The sequence below is a fragment of the Alligator mississippiensis genome, chromosome 3 (genome assembly GCF_030867095.1).
Source record: "Alligator mississippiensis isolate rAllMis1 chromosome 3, rAllMis1, whole genome shotgun sequence".
In the NCBI taxonomy this organism is placed as follows: Eukaryota; Metazoa; Chordata; order Crocodylia; family Alligatoridae; genus Alligator; species Alligator mississippiensis.
In genome coordinates this window covers 276,299,446-276,317,129 of record NC_081826.1, presented here as the reverse complement: position 1 = coordinate 276,317,129, position 17,684 = coordinate 276,299,446, and the positions used below count along the sequence as shown (strand labels likewise).

Sequence of the window (17,684 nt, the reverse complement as noted above, 5' to 3'; positions counted from 1 at the left end):
CTAGGCCAAAACCAACACATTTCTGCCAAAGCCAACACTCAGCCCCCAGACCTGCCTAGAGGCCTGTCCTGATGCTGCAATACCTTGAAAGCCCCAGGCATTTTCCTAGGTCTGCCAGCCTCTGAAGAATTAGGTGGTTGAGGAGCAACTATAGAAGCGGCACAGACACCTACCCGCCCTCTCCTATCCCATGGCCAGGTCCTGGTCATCAGCAACCTGGCATCTGCTACTCTTGCACAGGTGTGCTAGCCTGGACCCACCAGTGACCCTGCTTGAAAAGCTCCAGAAGCTCTGTATGGGCTCCTTCTGGAATAGGTGCCACTGGCTTCAGCAGGTTGTGCTCTACCTGTCCACAAACAAGAGGAGTCAGAGCCTGACAGAGCTGGTGAGGTGGCTGCTTTCCCTCTGCAAGCTCTTCAGTACTTGCTCTTTGCTGGTGAATTCTCCCTCTATGTTGTGGGGTGTGGGGACTTTAACCTTGATTGGGAACTTTTTGTTCATCTTGAATCCTGATTGCCTTGACTGGGACAGCCTTATGCCCTTCTACAGCAGCTTGACTGCAGCCTCACTGGAGCCTGATGGCCCTACTTCCACCTGAGATCCCAAGGTAAGTGCTTGTGATTTCCCAAGCTACTGCAGGAGCCCCTGGGTCCATAACTTGGCCTTGTAGCAGGGGGTGCCAAGCCTCACCTTGGGAAGCCTCATCACTGCCTTGGTCCAGTCGCAACTATCTCTCGAGGACCCACCTCCTCGACTTAGCTAGGTTTGCCAGTTTTGGGTCTCAGTAAAAACCCTGACTGATCTTCTGGACCTGTACACTGTCTGCTTTGCTTCATGCCTCTTGGCTGAAGTGAAAGCTGTTCTCCCCATGGATACACATGCTGCCCTGAAGGATCACCTCCGCATATGACTAGCCCTCCCTGAAGCCAGCTCATTAAACAGAGCCTTCCCAGCACAACACAATTGCACTCTATTTCTCCAGCCATGGACCGCAATCAGAGTGGTGGGCCCGGTACCCTGCTGTCCCTTCCCATGCCCAAAGAGAACAGTGGTGGACCTGCTTCAAGATCCTGTCTGGGAAATTACTGTACACATAGACAAGACAATTAAAGTGAATTGTACCTGCGTCCTCAACACCTGTCCTGCCTTGATCTGGTAGCAGCAACATCACAATAAGCCCTCCTGGCTTGGCACTCCCTATACAACCTGCCCATCGCCAAGAGAAAAGGTGACCTCCGGTGGTGGCTGCTGCATGGGGTCCTGACCGCGGGCACTTTTGTCTTCCACTTACACCCATATTTCCTTAAAAATAATGCAAATTCTTTACTTTGCTAAAAAGAATGAAATGTTCAGTTTAATAAAGGTCTTTTCTAACTTGGGTCATGTTGAACTTTCATAAGACTCTTAAGTTTCACAATAAAGCCTTGCATTCCTCACACTGTGATACTAGCTGTTATTATGCTGAATCAATAGTCAGACACCTGCTCATATTAACCCACTAAAAATTTTACTGGTTACCAGGCAAAGCTTTATTTGTTTGTTATTGCTTTCAAGGGTAATTTGAAAAGCATTCCAAACATACAAAAATTTCCATACAGCCTGTGGCTTGAAGGAGATTATTATGAATTATGCCCAGAGGCATAACAAGTTAACTCTGGTCTGGAACATTGATTTTGATATACTAATTGAATACTGCTTATTTTTCCATTCAGAACCCCCTTGAGCATTTGAATGCTTAATAAGGGGGAGGACCCAACCCTGTGTTATTGAGATGACACAATTGGTTAGGTGCATATGTCAAGGGGATGTTTAATTATCCTCTTTAACCAATCATTACTGGGTAGAATTTGACTTGTAAAATAAGGATCAGGGCTAGAACAGCTCATTTATATTATTCTAATCTGCAGTAAGCTTCAGGAGGTTTTGACCATGGCAGCAAACTGAGCTGCCATTTATTGTTTAGAGGATAGAAAATGGAGTAGAGCTCATAGTCACATTTTCTTGCTGTTCTAATACATACAGATAGTAAAAATGTAATCTTTCTTTCAATAAATGATGAAGCCTAAACAATTTCAATATGCAAAAGTAGCTTCTACTGCAATGTGTGGAGTCACTGATTGGATTTTTCTTGGAATGGTGGAACTTCAACATTTTCCAGTATAACTTTCATAGCTCTGAATTCTTGCCTCTATTCTACAGGTACAGAAGAAAGCACAGATGCTTTTCAGCAGGCAAGCAAGCAGGTGGTATACTTCCATTGTACACTAGAGTGCACTAGAGGTAAGTGTGTTTGCTGTCAAGGGCCATACATCAAATGGTCAAAGGTGTGTAACATAAGACCAGACTAGGTACAAAGTCAGACCCTCAGTCATGTAGCACACACTAGCCAGCAGCTGTAAAAGGAGAAAGCAGGTGGCTCCTGCTGAGACAACCAAAAACACCATTCCTGATATGAGTTGTCTGTGCTGCAGTACACCTGCTATATCGTGGTTTTGGCATCTCAGGGTCACTTATGAAATAGCTCTGCCCCATCATTTTAAGCCCCTCCCTGGAACACTGCACAGAATTATAGCCCCAAATTGAGCCAGTTAAGTAAAAGTGACTTGAACTTCTGAACATTTTAATTTCTTTTCTGACTAGACTCTGAGTAGCCAGTGCATTCAACAACTGTCTTAACTTTTGGTGCCAGATAAATACACATGTCTAGACTGCTGATACATTTATTCTGTTTACACTCAGCCTCTCCACCTCATCCCCACACCAACTCTGCTAAGCTCTGTCTGTGTACAGGGTGAAGACAGGCTTTTGTAGCTCCAGGTCTAAATCTCCTAACCATTCCCTCTTTCCTTTTCTGCATTGGAAACAGAAGAATGAAACTTCCTCAGTATGAAAAAAGTTTTGTCAGGGAAAAGGACGGGAATTATCTGAAGCTTAAAGTCTGGGAGGGGTGGCCAGGACAGGTATTCCAGTGGAGGTATGCCACTGTACAGAAGGAATTAATACATTCTACCCCGTCTGGCCTGATCCTTCTCCTACAGACCTAGGTTAACAGTTCTGGATCAGAGTAGTACTGTACTTTTCAGTCTGTTCTGAACAATACACCTACTGCCTTTGTGGGGGAGTATGAAGAATTTCTTCCCTTGTTGGCAATTTGGCTGGAGCAGGGTCTTAGTTTTGTCCTTCTTGCAGGAAGTCAGGGATCCATTGGGGTGCATCAGAGCACAAGATTCATTTGCTGCGATTTAGCTGGGGGAAGGTGTTCAGTACAAACATTTGTCTCCTAAGGGATCCAGTTCCCTAGATAGCATCTGCTCTCTGTTGCTCAAGAAATCTTGAGCACCTCTGATTCAGTCTATAAGGTGCATCTCTACCCTGCCATCTGCCTGACTTCAGACTAGCAAGGCTAGCTACCTCTCTCTGCTCATAATTTGGGGAGGGAAGTGAGATCATGGTGACTAGCAGGGGAGGGGGCAAATGTGACAGCAGCCCTCAACTAGGGGAAAATGATTAAGGAAGGAGTCCTGACTCGTATTGTATTAATGTATTTTAGGTAGTTCTCAGAAGAGTTAATAGAATTGTAGCTTGCTTAAACCATATCTTATCTATCTTCCTGTGTGTCTGATATGATACTGAAGCAATCTGGAAATCAGTTGGAGGGAAAAGATCAGTGACGCAGTGGTCAAAGTACCATGAGACTGATTTGCTCTGTGTCAGTTCCCTCTCAACTCTGATTAAGTCTGATAAACTTTTAATGGATCCTTTGGGAGAAGAGCATGATGAAGAGTGTATACAGCTGTCTAGCAGATAACAATATATGTGACATGGGCATGAGAATTCACATGAGAGGAACGGGAGCAAAGCAAGAACATAGAATAAAAGAAGCATGGTTCTCAATTCCTTTAATCAGTTTTAGCCAGGAATAGCTGTAGTGAAGTCAGTAGTATAACATTCATGTGAAATCAGATTCTACACCCATTGATAATGAAAGCTAAAATTAATGTTGTTGTATTCTGTGGGAATTATTGCAGAAAGCAGTGATGTGGGCCATACAGAATCTAGCACCACAGACTTTTTGCGTTGGCTTACCCATTAAACTAGAGAGCATAAAGTTGCTTTCCCACTGTCCTTCATAAAAAATAAACATACCAAATTTATCACTACATTTAATGTTGATGTTTCTGCTCTCTCCAACTCTTTAATATTTCCAACTTTGATAGCTGGAACATCTACAAGGTTTGTGTGGCTTTCCTAACTTATACAGTGGCCTTTTTAGTTATTTTCTATGTTGTTCTTTGGTTAATAATAAAGTGAGACAAAAGCTGTTTTCCGAGAGAAGTGTAGTCAAGCAATTTGGACCCTAGTTCTAGTTCAGACTGACTCACAGGTTTGCAGACGAAGACAAACTGAAAATAGCTTATCAAAGGCAAGACAATTTTCTCAGACACTATGCAATATATTCCAGGGTCACCAGACAGCACAGAGAGTTGTTCTGTTTGTCAGCCCTGAGTTAAAATTTTTCCTCCTATTTCTAAATCTAGAATTAGGAACAGAGTCTATGTTATAACAGCAATGCAGGCAGGTCTACTTATTTGATAGAACATCTTAAATAACTATTCATATTCCAGTTTAAAGTTCTTGCCTTATATGGGTTATACAGCTGAGAGAAATTATAAGGATTACCTATGGTTTAAGCTTGGTTATGGTCAAATCAGACTCTAAAGCACTTAAGTAGAATTTGGGCAAATAAGTCTAAGGGCCTTTGTACTTGCCACATTTTTTGCCCTTTCATGTGCTGCAACTGCATGTCTGTTTGCACGAGCAGGATTTCTGGATAATTTAAAAGTCTTGTAAACTCCTCAAATGTAGTTTAGTTTGGCTAGCCAGGAATTAAAGCATCGCATCCATGGATTCATTGCATGCAAACACAAAGGCAGTCAAAGACGTGTAATAAGCCTCTTTGTCTACCACATGGCTGCGACTTTTTTCTAGTTCACCACTTCAAATTGCTTTCGCTTTCAAATAGCTTCTGCTTTTTTTTTTCTTTTCCTTGTGTGGTTTGCCAGCTCCCTGCGGCATAGGCATGAGCACGGGGTACATGTTAGGGGGTGGGGGTGAGCAGTCCCATTCTCCTAAAGTGCCAGCTGGAGACTGGGCTTAATTCATTCAAAAACCTGGTGCCTGCAAACACTGGTGCATCACTCCAAAATAAACAAGTTAAATTGAATAAACCTATCTAATTTAATGAGGATTAAAACCAATGGTGTGTACAGGTTCTCTAACAGAGCAATAAAAAAAAACCTATTTAGCATCTTGGGCTTCTGAAGGCACCCATGTTTTCCAGTAGAGTTCCTGATTTGTCTCAGACTGCTACTGCACATGCCCACATCTATGATGAGTTGAGCAGATCAGTGTCTATCTCATAAATAAGTGATTTATGAGTCACAAAAGAAGTATCTGTGCACCTGAGTTCCTTGAGGGCCAAATCCAGTAGGCATGCTCAAAGCATGTCTGACAGCACAGGTTTCAGCAGAAATCACAGCAGTCACAGCCACTTTTGTTAAAAAATGGTGACAGTTTGTGGTCCTTGTAGTACTTTTTGATTAAATCACTTCTCCAAAGAAGTGGGAAACCTGGATTATATTCCCTAGTCAGTCAGAGTGTGTCCAAACCTCACCTCCCAGGAGAATGGCATAGTTCCAGAGCAAGGTCATTGTACAAGTGCTCTTCACCTTACCAGATGAATCTGTACTAATGTGAAGCAAAGTGAAAGATCTGTGGGATCAGAAAGAGAGCAAGATGGACCATAACTCTGCAGATCAGTTATAAGGGTACTGTTCTGGAAGGAGAGAGACCTGGATTCTTGTTCCTTTCCCTGCCTGTTTATGTATTTTACATCAAGCAGTCATTGAGTAAAACACAGGAACAGTTTTGGGAACAAGGATAAAGCTGTAGGTTATTACTTTCAGTGCAACCTTTCAGTGGCATTAAGACTGTTTTCTCTGTAATCAGAAGACTTTTGTGGTGACCAAATCAGCAGCTTTACAGCAAGGATGCTAGGTATTAGCCTAAGCAGGATCTGCTTTTTCATTTTTGGTAATATAATTACAAACTTTTTGTAGTTTAATACTTCAGGGTGTCCAGGCAAAAATATATCTCTTTATGCATAGTATACTGTTCCCTCCAGCAGATTACACTTCTTCAAAGGGGGAATGTGTTACTAGGTATCAACAGACTTGAACCAGGTGAATAATCCTCTCTGATCAAACCCCATCCACAAGGGTAAATTCAAGAATAATAGTTTACAATAGAGATTGGACTGAATAAAATCACTGTTTCAGCCACTACTGAGCTTTCGGAGCCTAAAATCTAAGTTTGTAGTCATCCTTGCTTTGCATATAAAACAAACTTTACTGTTCAAAATCTGCTTGACTGGACTGTGCCTAGAAGACTCTATGGCCAAATACAGAGGTTCAAAAAAACCTGAGATGGAAGTGCTCCAAGTTTCATACCTGATTCTAAGTGTCCTAGGTTAGGTCAGTAGGGAACAAACCAGACATTCCCCCTTCTGTGTGTGGGGGAAGCAGGGTGCCTGCAGTGGCTGAGGCCAGCATGCTGGGGAAGGACAAGCACCCCTCCCAGCAGCCAGGCCACCTTTGATTGGCCAATCTGGTTTGCTTCCCAGCAGTGCCTCACCCCCAGTAACCAGCTCTCAGCAGCAGCCAAGCAGGCCTCCCACACCTGTGCTGGCTGGCTCATGTGTGTTGGGGGTGGGCAGGGCTGCCATGATTTCTTGGACTCAGAGGTTTTTCACTGGGAACGGTGTACTGGTGGGAGAGCCCATCCCCCCCCACATACAAGCCAGCCAGCACAGGCAGGGGGGACTGCCATCGCTACCTGACCCCCACTGCTCTGCAGACCCCAGCTTATGGGTTGGAGTGGGGACCGCATCCCCTGCTCTGCCTGCCCACCCGCCCCTGCAGCTGAAAGACGGGGGCTGGCAGGAGGCTGGGGCTGGGGCAAGTGGTCCCATAGCCCAGCTGAGCTCAGCAGTCAGGGGAAACTCCCCACTGGATAAACCCCACTTGCCTGGAGCTGGGGCTGGAACTATGGTGGGGGATTCAGTTACCTCCCTTGCCTGCCCCACCATGCTACTACCAGCTGGACTGGGGAACAGAGGCTTTGCTGCCTCATCTCTGTGACAGGCTGGAAGTGGGGATGGTTTGGCTCAGCCAGAGCAGATGAGGAGATGTGCAGCCTAGGCTACCCTTCCTGTGAGGGGAAGTTAGCAGGTGTGTCACAACAACTTCTGGGACAGTGGAGAACTGTGACCTAACCTGATTCAGGAAGGGATCTGGGATAAGTTTGATAGACTAGAAAGGTCTAACCTAAACTGATTAAATCTGATACTACATCCAGCCAGGTCTATCTTAAACTGGATTTGGCCATTTTGAAACTGGTCTATGTGCACAGACCTTCTATTCTGTGACAGGTTTAGACCAGTTTCTGATCACTTATACTGGTTTGTGTGTAATTTGTGTCCCTAGCCTATATGATTCAGAGTTGCTCTGCTGATTTAAGAGCAGGCAACTTAAGGCCTGTTAACAAGGGTTCTAAGTATTGGTTTTCACATATGCAGGAGATTATTCTGTTTATCATAATAATTGCATTATGGTATCATTGCATTATCATAATTATTGCATTAAGTTCTGGTATCAGTACATGTGAACATCTTAATAACGAAAAGTGGTGGCTTCCCATCATGGGAGAAGGAACAACCATTTTAAAAGTTGGAGTCTGTAAAGCAAAAGAAATTCAAAGACGATAGGACATTTGTTTTCCTGGCAAACTACAGCCCAAATTCTTTTAAAAAGAAAGTTTTTGATCCAAGTAGTTGTGAATCACTGTTCCCTACTTAAAAAAGTAAAAATCGATTTACTTTTAATAAAACAGATTAAGCCAATATCTCTTTTGAGGTAGCAACATGCACCTCTGCTCCTCAGCTATAGAAAGTTAGGAGTAAGCCTTATGATAAGTTATCATTGCGCATTTATGACTTCAAAAAAGTACTAGGAGGTGAAAAATTTGAAGTAGCTTTATTATGTATTACTCCCTAAAGATAAATATTGTTCAAGTGCTCTGCCAACTTTTTTGGCAAGTTAAAGTATTCAAAAACAACAATAATTGCATGTCAGTAGATTTCCACTTTATTTATGTTGATGGAATTTACTCTGATTAAAGTTATTTCATTTTTTCCATTTTCTCAAGTGTTTCCTTATAGGAAATCTGAGAATATAAACTGTAAGTACATATTAAAAAATTATTAAGAGGATGTTACCATCTACTCTTTTGAAAGTCCTGTAAAAATCTTGCCTCCAAGAAATAGGATTCTTGTAAATATTTTTAATGCACATGATATTTTAGTCAATCTGAGATCACAGATTACTTAACTGAAATTAGAAAAGGTAAATTTATTGAAGTCATACTCCCCAGGGAGTGACACATGACTGAGAACAATGACTCTTTATCTCACTCCTGCACCTTTTGTTGTAGATTTAGATATGAATTGTATGGCACAAACTTGATCCAAACAGCAGTTCTTTTGGTTTTCCTGTGTAGCCTTTCATAGTAATATTTGCATAATTCCATAGACGTGGATATGGAGATTGCCGTTGGAATAGTGCCTTACAGGTGATATTGAATATTAGACATAATACAATGAAACAAATTGAAAATATATATTAATGCCTGAACTGTAGTTTGGTGGATGTATACAATGTAGCTTTAATGCTACATTGCTAATGGAAGGCTTATGTTTTCATAAAGTATAAATAGTATGACATCTGGGATTTGTTATGTTGCTATCTATAAAAAAGCAGAAGAAGAATACTGCCAATCCTGCATTAAACCTAGCACTCTTTAATAATGAGAACTGTACTTCTCAGAGAAGCAAGAAGGTAAACAGATCCCACATGCTGCCAGCTTAAGTGCTGTCAGAAATGTTAAAAAAAAGGCCAGTCTTCAAGCCTCTTAGGGGGTTCATGTTACAGCAATTGGATTAGTATCCTCAGTCTCTGAAAATCTATTTACACTTGTCTAGGCCTGTATATATAGAGCACAACTATAACTATTGTGCAAAGTTTTCTTATGCCAATGATCTACTCTGCTGGATTATGGGGTGTGTGGCTTCCTATGACAGCAGAGCATTTGTCTTCTTCTATTATATACCTCTGAGAACAGTGCCTTGTCAGGGGTAGATCCAGGCGGGGTACAGTGATGTAGTTGCATACACCCCCTGCACCAGCCAATTGATTCCTGCTTCACCCAAACCTTAAAACCAACTGCCTAGGAAGGGCAATGGCATTTATATTCAGGCAGTGCTGGGAGAATCAATTGACTTTATGGCTCATTGTCATCTTCCTGTTTCATGCTAATCTCTCTCCACTCCACAGGAGTTAACAACCTCCTATCTATCCTTTTTAATGGACTCAATGTTCCACTACTTAAATTATCCTTTCTTTTGCAGTTTTGGTCTTTGTTAGCCATTTCTGGTAAAGTTTGTCTTCTATTTCATGGGTGTTGGTTTTAGCTCTCTTGGTCTAAGGACATAGGCAAACAAGGTTCTTTGGGTAAATCTGATATCTTTCATACTAATAAATAGTCCATTACTCTCCCATATTCCAGCAGAGTAATAAATAGTTGGTCTAATAAAACATGAGATTTACCCAAAGAACCTTGTCTGCCTCTCTTCTATTTCACAGCACTTCTGACTGCTCTACCTGAAACCTTATTGTAGGTGTGGTAATATTAGCTCAGGTGTAAAAATGACTGACAGTGAAGAATTGGAGGCACTGTCAAGGGCAAAGTACAGACAGTCAAGAAGCCTAGGCTGAATCAATTAAATGTTCACAGGTTAGTCTAAGCTATGTAGACTGAACCAATAAGCAAGTAAACAGACATTCACTTTTGATTCCAGAAATGCAGCTGCATGCCTGCAGTGGTCCAGGCCAGAAGCTGGGGTGGGGTGGGGTGGGGTGGGGGAAGATGGGACACTAAAGCATCCCTCCCTGCTCAGCTGGAGCAGATAGCTTGGGCCAAGCCTGCCCACTCTGTGGGGTGGGCGGGGGGAGGGTTGTGGGGATGTGGGGGAGTATAATGCATCCTGAGATGCTGGAGGACTGTGAGTTAACTTGAATCTGGAAGGCATCTGGGACAGAAGTTCAATAAACTAATTTAACCTAAATTGGTTTAAGTCTGATACTACATTCATCCACGTTTACCATAAACTGGTTTTGGCCATTTTGAAAGCAATCTAAATGCACTGAACTTCTGTAGCGTTACAGATCTGAACCGGTTTTCTATCATTTATACTGGTTTTTATGTAATTTCTGTCCCTAGCCATGATGCTCAAGATGGCTAGATTTTATTCTATGGTTCTAATTAAGAGATTTACATTTAAGTATAATGACTACATAACTAATGAAATAGTATCTTTTGACTATTCTATTTTTTGCCTAGTTTGTTGCATTTCTTAAATATACATACATATATATATAGATATAGATATATACATACATACATACATATATCAAGAAACACATTAGTACACATTCCAGTAGTTACATTTGTTTTTGCTTTGATATTAAACTGAATGATACAGTCCTAGCTACCTAGCATATTAGTAAAAATGTCTCCAGTTTCTCCACTTAACCAGGGGATAATATGTTGTGTAGTATGTGATGATGTGCCACACCATCTGCACCCTTCTTTTCTAAATCCTAGATCCACCCATGCCTCTTGTCCCACTGCTACAATTTTACAATAAATTTAAATGCATGTGCAGCTCAGGTTGATCAAAAAGCTATGATATGACAAAACCTTTTATCAGTTTTCTGCAGTAAGTCTGGAGGTGGGATGGAAAAAATCTTGCGTGTTCATTTATCCCTGCTTTTTGCTGTCCTTTCAGTGCTTTGATGACTTGTTTATAGGTTTTCTTCCATATATCTCTAGTCAGGATCCACATTCAAGGGCAAGCTTAGCCTGCTAAACCTCTGTCTCTTTTTCTCTTTCAGAATTTGGTTGTCTACTGTAATGATATTTTTGCACAATAAATCAATAGCTTCAAGCACCCTCTGATTTTTCTAACTGCCACATTCCCTGTCTCATACGTAAAGGCATATGTTCGGGATCTATAGTGGAATGTCCACAAGGGAGGAGCTTATGAAGCTCTACAGGGAGTCAAGCAAAATAGTTTCTTGTTTATTCAGAAATGCAGCTGTAGGGGTAAAAAGGAAGTTTAGGCATTTCTTCCTCTTTAAATAAAACTAAACTATATGTAAGTACAGAACCCCTCCATAACTATATCCTTTAAAAAGCCCCTGCTTAAGAAGAACTTTGGAACTGACTTTTACCAACTCTCCTCTTTAATGAAGTCTTGTTTTAAATCTTTCAAAGGTACTGGAAAAATCAAGCCTTTTAATTGTTCAGCCAGATATCAAAATTAAAATAATTAGAAATATAAATCCTAAGGTTAATGTGAAGAAGAGATTCTGAGGACCTAAAGTGTTTACATCTAAGATGTCCTTTAAAAATCTATTAGTTTACCAGTGAAAAGAGACAAGTTGCAGACCCTGTGCTCTGAAAAACGCCGTTCACAATTTTCCAAGATAACATGCTTCTTTCTTCAAGATGCTACCCTGAGCAGAATTCAGGTATGCAACCAGAATGAAAGTTTGGGCATTTTAATGTACATAGCTGCATAACCTAAAATGCAGCCAATGTGCAGGCTGGTCCAAAGCTCACAGGAGATAATGTGAGTCTCACCACCAGCTCATATGGCCTTTGGATTAAGTTCATAAACCTCTGAATGCATTTAAAATAATTTGCAAAGAACATTGTGGTGTTCCTTATTTACATGACATCCATTGATAGCAGTTCTCAGGGTGTCATCCAAAAAAAATTTTTCCTGTGCTCCAGAGTCACCAAAACAACAGAGGCATGCATATATCAGGCTGTCAGTAATTTGTGGTGATGCTTTAGAGGATGATTTACATAATTTAGAGGATGATTTACATAAAACCTTTTATGTGATGCTTTACATAATCAAATAAAGAAATGTCATAAGGCTTTAATAAATAATCTGGGTGCGGGTCTAAACTAGAAAAGTTATACCAGTGTAAATGCATCATTTAGGCAGATGATTTTCTTTATACATATATGCTTATGCTTATTTGTATACATGAATAGAGGCTGTTACAGAGAGAATTTCTTCCTGGACCTACAAAGTGATCACTTGTCATAGATGGTCCTTCTCTCCATAGGCAGTGGAAGTGGGAGTGCTAACAAGGCTTAACCCCTCCAAATGTGGGACAGCATTAGGGCTGCAAGGCAGCCCAGTCGAGGTCTTCCAGTGGCTGCAACTGGGGTGGGGAGGAAGTGGGGCTGGGGCTGGGACTAGGGCAGGGGCAGGCACTACACAGCTGGTGGGGTGTTGGACTGATCCATGAGTGGCTCATCTAGGGGCGCAGCTCATGCTACTACACACACCCTGGGACGCATAGGCGGGGGGGGGGTGCCCCTGGATCTGCGTGGGGCAGGGCAGGGCAGGTTGCTGCTATGGGCTGGGGCAGGTGGTGGTGGTGCTGGGAGGGGGCTATTGTGGGGCTGCAGCCACCCCAAAAGTCACTATAACTCACCTGACCCCCACTCCTAGCACCGTTACCACCTGCCCTGAGCACAGCATGCACCCCTCCCCCCCACCCCACTGGGAAGAGCCCAGCGCTGGCCCCAGCCTGCAGCAGCCTGCCCTACCCCACCCCACACAGATCTGGGGACACAAACCCACCATGCACTTCTGGGACGCATGCAGGGATGGAAGCTGCCACCCTCTCCCCATGCCCCTGGATGAGCCATGGCTTCATCCTATTCCCCACCACACCCTGGCTGTGTAGGGCCTGCCCTAGCAGCAGCAACATTAGTGTTATAATTATTATTAATGACTCAGGGCAGGGCAGGCATGGGAGTCCCGGGGACTATGTCCTCTCCAGCTCAGCAACGCAACTAAGGCTAGCTGTAATCTAGCCCCCGGCTTTACTCCCCCCGGGCAGTGCAAGGCTGGGCTAGGGCTGCTGCAAGGCATCAGCCAGGGTTGGTGTGGGGCTGGTGGATTCATTGGCACATGGGGCACCAGTGCTGGGCAATGACCCTTGGCACAGTAGAAGGGGTGGCTGCATGGACACAGAGGGACCCGGCCCCAATCCTGGGCTCAGCTCCACTCCTCTCCCACCCGATCCCTGCCTGATCCCAGCCCCAGCCCCACTCCCTCCTTCCGCCTGCCCCAGCCCTTTCCACTCCCACCTCCCCTTCCCACACAGACTTTCCCATCGGGGGGGGGGGGCACATGCATACTCTGCTCCCCCCCCAAAAAAATGTTTTCTCCCTCCACCTGTGCTTTCCCTACTCCCCTGCTAGGGGGCACTTGCTTGGGGCCTCCATAACCTTGTCTGGTCTCTGAAAGTACCCCCTGAATCCAGTCCAAGCATAGTGTCCAGAGCAGAGAGAAGTCCTGGACAGCACTCAAGAGCAGGACATGGCCAGGGACTAGGAGCCACATGGCAGAGGCAGTTCACCACAGCATTTGCAAAGAGACACTTCTGGGGGTGAGTAGCAGCAGGGAGCAGGTACTAGCCCTGCTGCCAGAGACAGCCAGACAACAGCCCTGGGAGAATCTCTGGGCTGAGCAAGGGGTGCAGCAAGCTATAGCCCTTTGCAACACTCACCTGTGGCCAAGCAGCAGCTCTGGAGAGACAACAGGCCAAGCAGAGGCAGCCTATGGCCTGTTCAGGAGGCACACAAGGCCTCCTGGGTTCCTGAACAGCAAACAGGCTCCCTGGTGTGTATGCCCCAAAGCACAAAGTGGCTGCAGGCTTTTATACCCCGCAGGTAGGGACTGCCAGAAAGCAACCCAGCCCTGGAGCAGGAGAGGCAACCAGCCAGGAGCCCTAGGGCTGGCCTTAGGCCAGCCCCCTAGTGGCTTGGCAGACCCGGCACTAAAGTTAGTGTCAGGTGGCATCTACATGTGCTTTACTGCACATTAACTAATCGTAACTAAATTTGATAGTTCACCCCCGCAGTACTTAAAAAAAAAGAAATCTCAGTGTTTTCCCTGGCAGTGTGATCCATCACTGTGCAGAGAAGCACACATTCCACACACACACTCACACACACATAGAAGAAGTAAGATATTCATAGAAGAAGAGATTCAGAATCAGGTTATATATAGTTATTAATATTATTGTAGTCAGTTTACATACAGACTAAAGACAACACAGAAGTCAGATAGAGATTCAGATTGAGACTAACACAGAACTCAGGGTCTTAGATAAAGGCAATATATTATTTTAGGTACACATTACAACACTGAAGAAGAACAAGAAGTACAGTAGTAGTCACACATTCACATTAATAGCACATCACAGAAGAAGACACCATATATAGTTATTAATAATCAAAGCAGAGTCCAGTGCATGCACATAACACAGAGAGAATAAAACACACAACAGAGTCAGGCTTCACATTCATACTTCATAGTAAATAAATACATTACAGCAGAGAAGAAAACGGACAGACAGCACACCTTTTTTACATAGTTCTTAATACTTCTTACTGAATCAAAGAATCAAAGAAGAGTCCAGTGCATGCATGCAACACAGAGGGAATAAAACACACAACACAAAAGGAGTGACACACACACTTTTTGCAGCACAGGAAAGATTAATATGAAGCATGCTGGAAAGGCAGGTGCCAGGTCTTCTGGCAGAGGAGAGAGAGAGGGGGTAGGGGAAGAGCTAGAGCTGCAAGTTCCACCCCCAGCCTCCCAAACATAGATGCATCCTCTTCACAAGCAGCCATGAGGCTTCTGCTACCAGTAGAAGCAAGGAGGTGGGTGCAGTACCTGATGTCCCTGCACCTGCAGCACCTCCTCTAACTCCAGAAATAGGCACCAGCAGTAGAATCACTGTCTCCTCCACCCCAATGTCATCTCCCAGCATGAGCCTCCCACTGCCAGAGGAGCTGGAGCTGGAACCGGGGACCTGAGCACCCTGGCTCAAGCAATTCTGGGGACAGAGGGGGAATCAGAGTTTGTGCTCCACACCACTCAAAGTTTCCCTTAACCCAGGTCTCCTTCTTTGGAAAGCAGAACCTCGGAGGAGGATGAGGTTGTGGAGGCTCAGGCAAGTGGTTCAGCTGAGGCAGCTCCTCCTGCTGTTGTGCCTCAGCCAGCTGAGGAGGGGGATAAGGCAGCATCCCCACCCTCAACCCAGAAGTGGCTGAGTGGCAGTGTGGGAGCATTTTGAGCTGGCAGATGACCCCAGGTTTGCTATCTGCCAGCACTGCCAAAGGCAGATCACCTGGGGCAAGGAGGTGAAACACTTCACCACCATGGCAATGCTGCTGCATCTCAGGAGGCAGTACCCCCTTGCTCTTCTTCCTGCTCAGCCTGGCACCAGTGTGAGCATGCACAAAGGGCAGTCTCCTGCTTCCTCCAAAGCCCCCGTCCCCCCAAAGCAGAGGCAGGCCACCCTGGAGCAGTGGGGGAAAGCTGCAGACAGAGGGAGGCACATTCCCAAGGCAAGCAAAATCACCCAGCACATTAGGGAGATGCTTACTGTGGATAGCCAGCACTTCTCCCTATTTGAGCAGCCAGGGTTCAGGCGGCTCGTGGTGCTTGTGGCCCCATCTTACCAAGTGCCCACACGCACCACCTTTATCAGGACGGTGGTTCCCGCCCTGTATGAGGCATGCAGGGAGCAGTTGAGGAAAGAGCTGAGCAAGGCAGGGCCACAGGTAGCCTTGCACTTCACCTCTGACATCTGGAGCAGATGGGGTGGTGATCACACCTACCTCTCCCTCACAGGGCACTGGTGTGATCAGGCAGGCCATTGGTGGGCTTTCCTCCAAGCTGAGGTGCTGAATGAGTCACACATGGCAAGGGAGATCATGGTGGCCATGAGGTTAGCTGCTTGGGTTGCTAGGTTTTGCATTGAAAAACCCTTTGTCAGGCTGAGGAAGTACCTGCAGTTGGTGTGTCTCCTGGTCCTGGATGGAAGGAATAGTAAAGAACTCAATATAGATTAGACAGTGGAATTCGGACACACTGCAACCTGCCAGACATCTGACTCCCCAGGTACCTCTGCACTTTTACCTGTGCTGCTATATCCCCCTTTCCACCCCCACCTCTGCTCAAGCCTGTTCCTCACCCACTGATGCCTCCATTTCCATTTTCGTTGACTGGCTTTCTTGCTTGTATTGCATGCCAGGCCAGCTTCTGGCTTCTTCACTATTCCTTCCATGCAGGACCAGGAGACACACCAACTGCAGGTACTTCTTCAGCCTGACAAATGCTTTTTCAACCCGAAAGCTTCCTAAGATATATTTCTCTAACTATTCTGTTTTTTTTTCATATATAACATATAAACATTAAAACACAAGATAAGCCATCACACACCATGAGTAACATATATCCAACTCAACATCTTCACTTCTTGCTGTCAATTCCTTTATAAAAAGAAAGGCTCTGTGACAGTTCAGTATGGCTACCTTAGATGCTGCTGGTGCTGAGTCACCTACGTTATTTTTACGTGCTGCCATTTACAGTGGTAGACCGGTATGAGGCTGTAGGGAAGAAGGAGGCCTCACAGGCACACACTGCCAAGTTGTGCAGAGGCCCCAGCACCAGGAAGGGCACACCTGAACACTAACAAACACACAGACACCGAGTCACACAGTGAGGGTGCACCTAACAGACACATACTAGGTGCTCTTACTGGAGAGGAAAGAAGGACCTGACAGTTCAGTTTGCCTACCTTAGATTCTGCTGGTGCTATTGGTGCTGAGCCACCTATATTATTTTTACCTGCCACTGTTTACAGTGGTGCACCGGACAAGGCTGTAGGGGAGGCGGAGGCCTCACTGGGCCATGTTGTGCAGAGGCCCCAGAGCTAGGATACACACACAGTGTCACCCATCCATGTCACGGGTTTTTCCTGCCTGTGGTCAGAGGTGCAGGTCCCCAGAGCCCAAACTGCCCCTGCACCTATCTCCTTGACAGCTGGCAGGCTTTGTGACCACAGCAGGGCCTAGAAAACCTGCAGTTTTCACACCCTTGCGCCTTAACACTCACACAGTGTCACCTACGCCATGAGTTTTGCTTGTCAGCAGCTTGAGGTGCAGTTTCCCAGAAACCCTTGCACCTATCACCTTAAATTTGGCAGGCTTCATGTGCTCAGAAGAGGCTACCATCCATGCAAGTTTTATCCTAATCAACCAAAAAAACCCAAAGGTATAGATATTTCATTGATTTCCCATTATACTCTATGGCCGAATCTCCAAATCTCTCTTAATTGGCTCCAAGTCTTCTGAAGGTGATTCGTCCAAATCGAATCAGATAAGCAACTTGAATCTCTGAATTGAATTGCTGGCATCCAAATTGGCCAAATCCAAATTGAAGAGTTCCCTATTCACACAGGCCTAATGATTACTACTGTACAGGGGGGAAAAGAAGAGATTCAAGAACACAGCGTAGGTCAATCTGAAGAAATGTGATATTAGCATAAATACTGAATCATCCACAATGGTGGCATGCTGTACAACAAAGTATTCATCATTTTGAGCAAACTAGCCACACT

General features: G+C 44.6%; 1 long non-coding RNA gene across 1 annotated transcript in view; it reads left to right on the top strand.

Annotated features, from left to right (window-relative positions):
* Nucleotides 1-17,684, top strand: part of LOC132249636 (uncharacterized) — a 141,637-nt gene that overhangs the window by 121,433 nt on the left and 2,520 nt on the right. Inside the window, exon 4 of the long non-coding RNA XR_009461147.1 lies at nucleotides 2,200-2,280. This is a non-coding gene — a long non-coding RNA (uncharacterized LOC132249636). The remainder of the gene's footprint in view (nucleotides 1-2,199; nucleotides 2,281-17,684) is intronic.